General features: G+C 51.1%; 1 protein-coding gene across 1 annotated transcript in view; it reads right to left on the bottom strand.

Moving 5' to 3' along the window:
* LOC125459471 (mucin-6-like) overlaps positions 1-12,004 on the bottom strand; it is a 210,458-nt gene that overhangs the window by 186,053 nt on the left and 12,401 nt on the right. The window lies entirely within an intron of this gene.

Here is a 12,004-nt window from a genome sequence, read left to right as displayed (position 1 = left end):
CAGCAGAGGTGGCGGCACAGTGGTATAGTCAGGAGGGTGTTACTCTAGGAGTCCTCAACATTGACTCCGGACCCCATGAAGTTTCATGGCTTCAGGTTAAACATGTGCAAGGAAACCTCCTGCTAATTACCACATATCATCCTCCCTCAGCTGATGAATTGGTACTCCTACATATTGAACGTCACTTAGAGAAAATACTGAAGATGGCAAGAACACAAAATGTGGTCTGGGTGGGGGATTTCAATGTCCACTATCAAGAGTGGCTCAGCAGCAGCACTACTAATCGAAATGGTCGGGTCCGAAAGGACATAGCTGCCAGACTGGGTCTGTGGCAGATGGTGGGGAAATCAACTAGAGGGAAAAACATATCTGACGTCATCCTTACCAATCTGCCAGCTGCTTGAAAAAACTGCCCTAAACACATTTAATGAATTCCACCCCATTTAAGCCCTTAACACTAAGGCAGTCCCAGTCTATGTTAGGAAAATTAAAACCCCACTGTGACAACCCTATTTCTCCTGCAAGTTTCCGCAGTCTCCCTGCATATTTGTTCCTCTAATTTCCATAGAGTATTTGGGGGCCTAAGTACAAACCCAATAACTTCATCGTCCTCTTCTTATTTCTTAGCACAAAGCCTCACTGGATGGTCCCTCTGTTACTTCATCTCTGACTACTGCTGCGATACTCCCCTTAATCAAAACTTTATCTCCCCTTCCCTCCTTTCCTCCACCTCTGTCCTGGCTAAAGCGTCTGTACCCTCACATATTAAGCTGCCAGTCCTGTCCCTCCTTTAGCCTGTAATGGCTATAATATTCCATCCCCAAATACCCATCCACAGCCTGAGTTCATCAGCCTTACCTGTCAGCCCTCTTGCATTGAAACAGATGCAATTTAATCCAACAGGCATTCCTCGCTCCCTGTCCTATTTCAGCCTGACCTGTCACTTCAACTTACTATTTCTGATTACTGTATATCTTTCCAGCCACGCACTTTGCCTCCCTGCTGTTAAGGATCCCACCTTTCACAACTGATGCTTTATTCAACAGCATTTACAATATACAAATGAACTACAGAAATTCACCAACACTCATTAGACAGGACCTTCTACATCCACAAGCCCTACCACCTGAAGGTAAAGGACAGCAGATGCATTAAAAACCATCATCTGCAAGGTGCCTTTCAGCCACACACCATCTGGACATGGAACTGAATGACCATTCTTTCACTGTCGCTAGGTCAAATTTCTGAAACTCCCTTTCCAACAATATTGTATATCCTTCCATCCTGCAAAATTTTAAAAAGGCCGCCCATCAGCACCTCCTCCAGGACAATAAGGGAAAAAAAATAAATGCTAGCCACATTCCACCCACATTCAACACTCACATTCCACAAATCAAATTAAAACAGACACTAAAAAGGTGACAAAAGCTGGGCATGCTCTAAAAATCATCCTTTGAGGTCTGCAGATTCAAATCCTGATATTCACTCTCAAAAGATCACATTCCAAACAAGAGATGTCATCAATTCACATAAACAGTTTACAGACAAAAACCAAGTTTACAGACAATAATGCTGCCTAATCAACATAAGCTTAACACCATACTTGGAAAGAGGACATGTAATAAACCACATGGTAAGGCAACCATATTAATCTTTAAGTGGTTTCTGCAGAAACTCAGAAAGAGCTGCAGCAGAAGGGACAGTATTATCCATGACTTCGAACCGAAGATTGTAACATTGTAGGATCTCCAACAGGTTTCAGAATCTATCAATATAACTCCTGATAACAAGATTTCAAGCAATTAACTCCATGACCTGTAAAAACTCCATGTCTTGAAGAGAATCCTGCATTAACTCTGGTATATGACTTTGACTATAGGTCCAATTTGCTACACTTCAGTAGTGAAAACACCTCCTTGCAGATACCTGCATGTGTGATGAGTAAATCACCTAGATTACAAACTTTTTTTCTATTTAAAACTTGCAAAAGTGCATACTCTCTGGTGAGTGTGTGCTGAATCTTACTGGAAATCAGCTTTGTGTAATTTTTATTGTTTCATGGAGGGTTTCTCTCTGCAAGGTCTAGCAGGTTCTCTCATAATCATCCCAGACTCACCACAGTAACCATGCAAAGTGCTACTATACTGCCCTGCTTGTCCGGTGGTCCCACTCACCGGAAGCAGAAGCAGGTGAGGTGGAAGTGACAGTCCTTGACATTAAGGTTGCATTTGAACAAGTGCAGCACTGACAAGGCATAGAAGACCACACTCAATGAAAATCAGGGAAACCGTCTGCTGGTTAGGATCATATCTAGAACACAGGAAGGCAGTTGTGATTGTTGGGGATCAGATTCTTTTTGTTTATTCTTTTATTGTTTACTTGTGGTGACACCAACTGGTCAACATGTATTACCAATTCTTAGTTGCCATTGAGAAGCTGGTGATGAGCTGCCTTCTTGAACTGCTGTAGCCCATGGTTGACCTACAATGTCATTAAGAAGTGAATTCCAGGATTTTGACCCAATGACGGTGAGGGAATAATAATATATTTCCAAGTCAGGGTGATGAGTGACTTGGGGGGGAACTTGCAGGTGGTCATGTCCCCATGTACCTGCTGCTCTCTTCCTTTTAGATGGAAGTGGTCATTAGTTTGGAAGATAGTATCTAAGGATATTTGGTAGATTTCCGCAGGGCATCTTGTAGATAGTATACACTGCTGCAACTGAGCATTGCTGGTGGAGGAAGTGGATGTGGTGCCAATCAACTGGGCTGCTTTGTCCTGAATGTTGTCAAGCTTCTTGAATTTTGTTAGAACTGCAGACATCCAGGCAAGTGGAGAATATTCGATCACACTCCTGACTGTGCCTTGCAGATGGTGGACAGGTTTGGGGAATCAGGTGGTGAGTTGCTCTGCAGTATTCTCAGCCTCTGACTTTGTACCCGTTGTGTTTATGTGGTAGTTCTAGCTGAGTTTCTGATTAATGGTAAACCCAGGATATTAATAATTGGGAATTAAGTGATTTTATCACCAAAAAAATGTCAAGGGATGCTGGTTAGATTGCTTCTTATTAGTAGTGGTCGTAGGCTGTCATTCATGTGGCACAAATGTTACTTGTCAGGCCTTGAGAAAATGAGCTGCCTTCTTGAACTGATGCAGACCATTAGAGAGAGGGAGAGATGAGCCATGGCAAATTTAACCTGAAGTTCACCATGCCTCCAGCAAGTAATGAGAATGTGAAAGCAGGGCCTTTGGGGTAACTTCAGCCAGTAGAGAAAGTGAACCCACTCAGTGGTGCCACTGTGCATTACAAACCAGCCGCCCAGCTATCTGAGCTATCTGACCACCCCACTATCACCCCTACCCCTTATCACACAGCACCAGCACTGCAATACTGTTAGGTAGGGAATTCCAGGGTGTTGACCCAGTGACGCTGAACAAACAATGATATATTTCCGGTGTCTGGATGATGTCTGGCTTGGAGGGGAACTTGCAGGTTGTGATATTCACATGTATCTGCTGCTCTTGTTATTCCAGGTGGCAGTGCTCATAGGTTTGGAAGATACTATCCAAAGAGCCTTGGTGAATTTCTGCAGTGCATCTTATAGATATTACATACTGCTACTACTATGCATCGGTGCTGGAGGAAGTAAATCTTTGTGGTTTGAGTGCCAATCAAATGTTGTGGAGGTGCACTTGCATTCCACACGCTTGGATTGTGCCTTGTCGATGGCGGACGAGCTTTCAGGAGTCAGGAGATGAGTTGCTCATTGCAAAATTCCCAGCCTCTGACCAGCCACTGTATTTACATGGCTGTCCAATTGAGTTTCTTGACAATGGTAATCCCCAGGTTGTTGGTAATGGGAGCTTCAGTAAGGTTCAAGCCATGAATAAGGCCAAAGGTGAAATTCACTCATGTTGGAGATAGTTATTGACTGGCAATTGTGTGATAAAGTTGTGTGTTATCTCGATGTGAGTTTGCTCACTGAGCTGGAAGGTTAGTTTTCAGACGTTTTGTCACTTTTTTTTAATTTGAAAAAATATACTTTATTCATAAGATGTACAAAAAATAAAACATATTTATACACCTACCCAGTCATGCAAGCCGCTCCGGGTTACCCAGGGGGTACATACATCAACTAAAGGAAAAAAAAGAAGAAAAAAAAAACAAAGCAAAGAAAATACCCCGGCAGTCATCACCCCGCACAGTCCCAGTTGGCCCCCTGACCAGTTGGGGAAGGTGCCAGCTGGGCCCAAGTACCAGATAGGGCCCTTTTTTCTATTCTGGACGAGGGGTTTCATACCGTGGTCTTTCCCTACTGCGCCTTGGCGGTGGCTGCCCCAAGCTTTAGCACGTCCCTCAGCATGTAGTCCTGGACCTTGGAGTGCGCCAGTCTGCAACATTCGGTCGGGGTCAGTTCTTTCAGCTGGCAGACCAGCAAGTTGCGGGCAGACCAAAGAGCGTCTTTCACTGCATTGATGGTCCTCCAGGCGCAGTTGATGTTGGTCTCAGTTTGCGACCCGGGAACAGCCCGTAGAGCACGGAGTCCCGCGTCACAGAGCTGCTCGGGACGAACCTTGACAAATACCACTGCATCCCCCTCCAGACCTCCTGCGCATAGGCACACTCCAGAAGGAGGTGATCGACAGTCTCGTCCTCCCCGCAGCCACCTCAAGGGCAGCGTGCGGTGGCGCAGAGATTCCGGGCATGCATAAAGGATCTCACTGGCAGACCCCCTCTCACCGCCAGCCAAGCAATGTCCTTGTGCTTGTTTGAAAGTTCTGGCGATGAAGCATTCTGCCAAACGACTTTGGCAGTCTGCGTGGGGAACCACACGACGGGATCCACCCTCTCCTTTTCCCGAAGGGTCTTGAGGATACTACGTGCTGACCACTGCCTGACGGCCTTGTGGTCAAAGGTGTTTCCTTTCAAAAATTTCTCCACGAAGGACAGGTGGTACGGAACGGTCCAATTACTTGGAGCGTTCCACTACAACGAGGCCAGGCCCATCCTTTGCAACACCGGGGACAGGTAGAACCTCAGTAAGTAGTGACACTTGGTGTTTGCGTACTGAGGATCTACGCACAGCTTGTTGCAGCCGCACACAAAGGTAGCCATCAGGGCGAGGGTGGCGATCGGTACGCCCTTTCCCCTATTTTCCAGGTCTTTGTACATGGTGTCCCTGCGGTCCCGGTCCATCCTCGATCCCCAAATGAAGTGGAAGATGGCCCGGGTAACCGCAGCGGCGCAGGTCCAGGGAATAGGCCAGGCCTGCGCCACATACAACAGTACTGAAAGCCCCTCACACCTGACAACCAGGTTCTTACCCACGATGGAGAGGGTCCAGAGCGTCCACCTGCCCAGCTTCTGCTTCAATTTGGTGATACGCTCCTCCCAAGTCTTAGTGCATGCCCCAGCTCCACCAAACCAAACACCCAGCACCTTCAGGTAGTCTTACCTGATGGTGAAGGGGATGAAGGAGCGGTTGTCCCAGTTCCTGACGAACATGACCTCACTCTTACTCCTATTGACTTTGGCACCCGAGGCCAGTTCAAACTGGCCGTAGATGTCCAATAGTCTACTCACCGACCGACGATCGGTGCAGAAGACGGCGACATCGTCCATGTACAGGGAGGTCTTGACCTGAAGGTCTCCGCTGCCTGGGATAGTCACGCCCTTCAGGCTCACGTCCTTCCTGATGGATGCAGTGAAGGGCTCCACACAGCACAGAAACAAGGCAGGAGAGCGCGGGCAGCCCTGCCTGACTCCAGATCTAACAGGAAAACTGTCCGATTCCCACCCGTTGATCGAGACTGCGCTAACGATGTTGGCGTAGAGCAGCCGGATCCAATTGCGGATGCCCTCCCCGAACCCCAATTTGGAGAGGATATCTCTCATGTAAGCATGAGAGACCCTGTCGAAGGCCTTCTCTTGGTCCAGGCTGACGAGGCAGGTGTCCACCCGCCTGTCCTGTACGTAGGCGATCATATCCCTGATGATCGCGAGGCTATCAGCGATCTTCCTGCCCGGCACAGCACAGGTTTGGTCAGGGTGAATCACCGACTCCAGGACAGACCTGACCCGGTTGGCTATGACCTTGGCCAGGGTTTTGTAGTCCACGTTCAATAGTGAAATGGGATGCCAATTCTTAATTTCTTCCCTCTCCCCCTTCCTCTTGTAAATGAGGGTGATGATGCTCTTCCTCATGGACTTGCACATTTCCCCTGCTCGAAGCACACTATCGTACACCTCCAGCAGGTCCTGGCCGACCAGGTCCCACAGAGCGGAATACAGCTCGATCGGTAAGCCGTCGCTCCCGGGTGTCCTATTCCTCTCCAAGGACTTGAGGGCTCTGGTCAGCTCGTCCAGGGATATCGGCCGGTCCAGCCACTCCCTCGTGCCGTCGTCTAAGACCTCCGTGATAGACGACAGGAACGACTCGGAGGCCGTGCTGTCCGTGGGCTTCGTGTCGTACAGTCCGGCATAGAAGGATCTGCTGATCCTCAAAATGTCGGGCCGAGACGACGTCACCGAGCCGTCGTCCTCCTTCAGCCGGCTAAGCACAGAGCTCTCTTTGTGCACCTTCTGAAAGAAAAAACGCGAGCATGTCTCGTCCTGCTCCACGGAGCGGACCCTGGACCGGAAGATTATCCTGGAGGCCTCCACGGCGAAGAGCGAGGCTTGCTGGCCCCTCACCTCGCAGAGGTCCTCCGTGACATCGATCCCATCAGCTGCAGAAGGAGCACGTTCTGCACCCTTTTTTGGAGTTGCGACAGCTTACCCCGCCTCTCTCTCGCCTTCCGAACACCCTTGAGGACAAAGAACCTCTTGATGTTCTCCTTCACCATCTCCCACCAGTCGCCCGGAGACTCAAAGAGGGGTTTCATCGTTCTCCAACCGGCGTACTCCCTTTTAAGCTCCTCGATGTTCTCTGGGATCAACAGAGTCGTGTTGATCTTCCACGTCCCCTTGCCGGCCGGCTGATCGTCCTGTAAGTGACAGTTGGCCAGCAGGAGGCAGTGGTCAGAGAAGAACACCGGCTCGACGCCGGTGGACCTGACCGAGAACGCCTGTGACACAAACAGGAAGTCTATCCTTGAGCGGATAGACCCGTCTGGCCGCGACCAGGTGTACCTCCACTGTGCTCCATCTGCAGGGGTGCTGAAGATGTCGAGCAGCTTGGCGTCATTCACCGTGCCCATCAAGAATCTGGACGTGACGTCCAGTTGACTCCCCCCACCCGCTGTCCCCATGCCGGATGTTCCATCTGCATCAATGATGCAGTTGAAGTCTCCGCCTAGGATGACCGGCCTGGACGTAGCCAGCAGGGGTGGAAGCCACTGCAGGACGGCCAACCGCTCCCTCCGTACTGCTGGGGCGTAAACTTTGATCAGCCTCAGGGGAGCGTTCCTGTAGGTGATGTCAGCCACTAGGAGGCGCCCCACCCCCCACCTCCTGAACTTGAGAGATGGTGAAGTCGCGCCCACGCAGCAGAATAGCGAGGCCCGAGGAGCGACAGTCGTTACCCCCCGACCAGATCGAAGGCCCACAGGTCCAGGCGCTGGACCATTTCCCGTACCTGCCGAGGTGCGGTATCCCGCACTCCTGCAGAAACAGGAGGTCCGCCTTGATGGTGGTCAGGTAGGCCAACGTGGATACACATCTTGTGGTGGACTTGACACTGCGCACATTAATGCTCGCAACTCGTACCCCCATTGTGGGCAGTGACCGCAGTACCCTCCCCAAGTCCAAGGTCCAGCCCCTCCATCTGTCCCTTCATGCCCATTGCCCGGGCTAACTGCTGGACGCTCTCCGGGCTCAGGAAACCGTCCGTGCTGCCTTCCGGGTGGCATCCCCCCGTCGGGGGTGCGGAGGCAGGAGGGTCCGGCTCTGGGTCAGGCTGGGGACGCGCTGTTTCCTCCTTCCCGCCTGGAAGTTCTGGGGGGCCCTCCAGTGCCCCAGCGGCACTTGACTGGGTGACGGAGGGAGCCTCAGGACGCCTCCCGTCACCTGGAAGCGTGGTGCTGCTTTCCTTCTCCCTCGAGATCTTTAACTTCTGCTTCGGGCGGGCCCTCTCCGAATCCCCCTCGTCAGAGGGGCTCGTATAGCCCCCCTGTAGCTGCCTCTTCCCGCCTGATGGTTGCGGTTCCTGGGCCCGTCGACGCACCTTCCTCCTCACTTTCCGGACCGTCGTCCACTCCCCTGGGTCGCCTGTCGCCGCCTCCATCGACTCTGGGTTGTCGGGGGGGGGGGGGTGGTAGCGGAGCCTGCAGGGTCACTTTGCTGGCCAACGGGCCCATCCTGCGGGGCTGGGCCCTCCTGCATGACCTGGCCCTCCTGCACATTAGTGGGGTCCTTGCTGGGCCCTGGTGCCTTCCTCTCCTCCGGGGGGGCTGGCCCCGCATTGCCCCTGCCAGTGACCTGGGCGTAGGTGGTCCCCCGCTGCGGGCATGCCCTATAGAGGTGGCCCGCTTCCCCGCAAAGGTTGCAGCTTTTCTCTTGTGGGCAATCCTTTGCAAGGTGTCCCTCCTCCCTGCAGTTCCTGCAGATGGTGGCTTTGCAGTCGACCGCCACGTGACCTGACCTACCACAGGCATGGCAGACTATAGGTTGCCCTGCATAGGTCAGGTAGCCCTTGCTCCCGCCGATCGCGAAGCTGGACAGTGGGTGTACGACGTTCCCGTCCGCGCCCATCCTCAGCGTCACCTTGACCTGCCTCTTACTGGTCCAGATGCCAAAGGGGTCCATGATGTCAGTTAGGTCCCCTTCCACCTTCACGTACCTTCCAAGGAAGGTCAGGACATCAACTGCTGGCACATGCGGGTTGTACATGTGTACAGTCACCATACGGCTCCTCTGTGCTGGCATCACAAACAGCGGGACAGCGGTCAATACAGAGAGGGGGCCCTCACCTCCTTTCTCCTTGAAAACCTCCAGGAAGCGCTCGCAAAGCTTGGCACTCCTGAAGGTCACATCGTAAAAACCTCCTCCAGGGAAATCCTGTAGGCAGTAAATGTCCGCAGCAGCGAACCCGCAACAGTCCAACAGGACCCTCTTCATGAGGAAGGTGCGGTCCACAGGTGCACCTTCATCCACCTTCTTTACGGAAACACGGATGGTGTTCCGGACCCCCTGACCTGGGGCACGAGCACTTGCCACAGCCATTGTTGCAGGTTGGCTGCTCCCCTGAACCAGCGTTAGGCCGAAGCCAGCATTAAGATCCACCGGTCGCAAGGGTGCACAGCCAACCCGACGTCTCCCTTTCACCTCCAACACAGCACTCTCCTCCTCTCGGTCCACAAGAGAGTGGGTCTTAATTTTGTTCCAGATGTAAGCTGGTTCACTGAGCTTGAAGGTTTGTTCCCAGATGTTTCGTCACCATTCTAGGTAACATCAACAGTGGGAAACTGCGACATGTCACGGTCCATTAAAATTTAAGAAGGGGAGAAATTGAAGAGCAAGAAATGGGCAGTCAAAAAATGAACATTACAAAAAGTTGTAAATTGTTCTTAACTAACCAGTTTGAATGTGTCTAACACATTACCATGACGTCACATCCGCATGTGGGATTTAAACCTACACTTTCTGGTGAAGAGGTCAGGATACCACCAGTGAACCACAAGACCCCATCTAACAGGAACTCAACAAGAGAGACCTTGTGGTTCAGGTGCATAGTTCTTTGAAAACTGTATCACAGATAGACAAGATGGTTAGGAAGGCATTTAGCACATTTGCCTTTATTGTTCAGACCACTGAGTAGAGCAGTGGAGTAATTATATTGAGGCTGTGAAAGATGTTGGTGACGCCTGTCTTTTTGGAGTACTGTGTGCAGTTCTGGTTGACCTGTAATAGGAAAGATATTAGTAAATTGGAGAGGGTTAAGAAAAGATTTATCAGGGTGTTGCCAGGACTGGAGAGTTTGAGTTACAGGATAGGCTGGGACTTTCTTCACTGGAGCTTAGGAGGTAGAGGGCTGGCCTTATAGAGGGTTATAAAATCATGAAGGGCATAGATAAGGTGAACTGCAAAGGTCTTTCCCCTACTCCCCACCCACACCATACCCCACCCATATACAACCCCCCCCCACTCACATACACTCCCCCCACACCATACCCTCCCACACTCCCCCCACACCATACCCTCCTAGGGTGGAAGAGCTCAAAACTAGGAGGCATATTTTAAGGTGAGAGGAATAAGATTTAAAAGGAACCTGATGGGCAACTTCGTCAGGCAGATGATGGTTCATATGCATAATGAACTGCCAGAGGAAGTGGCAGATGCAGGTGTAAGTATAACATTTAAAAGACTTTCAGACAGGTACACAGATAGGAAAGGTTTAGAGGGACATGGACCAAACACAGGCAAGTGGGACTGGTTTGGTTTGAGGAACTTGGTCTGTATGGACGAGTTGGACCAAGGTGTCCAGTATGCCTGGAAGCAAAAGATGTGCCTGGTGACTGACAACTCTAACAAACCACAACACTGGGTTGATCTTTACTGCCACAGTAAAAACTTGACCAGCCCCGGTCATCTTCAAATATAAAGGTCATGCATCAAACTGAACATCAGATTTCCCTCAAGGGGAAGCATAACTATCAACGTACACTCAATTCACCCGGCGGCTAATTATCAGGAGCTATGGGAACTGAAACTGAACAGTCTGGCAAGACCTGATAACATTCCGGGTGTGTTGATGATTGGCATATTCTCCCCGGGGTTAGGGGTACCAATACCTCCGGGATGAGGTGGCACATTCCCGGGATAACGTGCACCTCGAGGGCATGCTGGGAAGCACAGTCTTCAAGAAGGACCTTTAACTCCATCTTGGACAATTGAAAATAAATCATGCCCAGCCAAATACATACATTTACATGAGAGTGTCAAACTAGCAATAATTAGTTCTCAAGCTGAACACTAGGAGAAGGAGCCGCTTCAAGAAAGTGCCATGACCAAGAGCGAGCTCACTAAGTGGGCAGAGACCAAGATATGGCTCAGCCAATCAGAGCAGCGGTAGCCAGCCCGCGCGTTCCCCCAGCAAAAACAAACTGGTTTAAAAATAACGGTCAAAATAGCCCCTCCCCCTCACACAACCTCACCATACCCCCACACAGGTAACCCCACCCACACCATACCCATTCCCCAATAAACCAACACCCACATGCACCCCCATCCACACCATATCCCAACCCACATCTACATACACCCCTACACACACCATATCCCAACCACTTACACCCCTACCCACACCATACCCTATCCACACCATATTCCCACCCACACCATATCCCAACCACATACATTCCCACCCACCCAATACCCCACCCACGTACACCCCCATCCACACCATACCCCATGCACACCATACCCCAACCCACACCATATCCCAACCACACACAATCTGACCCACACCATATCCCACCCACATACACCCTCATTCACACCATACACCACCAACATACACGCCCACCAACATCATATCCCATCCACATACTCCCCACCCACTCCATACCCCACCCATATACAACCCCCCCCCACTCACATACACTCCCCCCACACCATACCCTCCCACACTCCCCCCACACCATACCCTCCGACATAAATACCCTCCTACACCATCACAGCTACCCACCCACATACACCCCTTCCCTCCTCTACCCCAAATCCCTTCCCACATACACCACCTCCCTCCGCATCCCACATACACCTGCTCCCTCCCCGACAGCAATGCCCCAACTACACACACCCCCACTCTCTCCCACTCCAAATCTTTAAAACATACACCTCCTCCCCTGCCCACCCTAAATTCACTCCACAATACACTGTCAGCCCTCCACCTCCCCAATCCCCCTCAACATACACCCCATCTCAATCCCCCGGCCACATACATCAACACCCCACCCTACTTACCCTCCCACAGCTTCCCCACTCTTTATCCCACTTGACTCTCCCTCGGGTTTTAGCCCTACCCTCCACATCTTCACTCACACTCTCCCCGACACTGTTTTC

This window comes from Stegostoma tigrinum, chromosome 17 (genome assembly GCF_030684315.1).
Source record: "Stegostoma tigrinum isolate sSteTig4 chromosome 17, sSteTig4.hap1, whole genome shotgun sequence".
NCBI lineage: Eukaryota > Metazoa > Chordata > Chondrichthyes > Orectolobiformes > Stegostomatidae > Stegostoma > Stegostoma tigrinum.
Note: the sequence above shows the minus strand (reverse complement) of the source record. Positions and strands in the feature narration are given on the sequence as shown.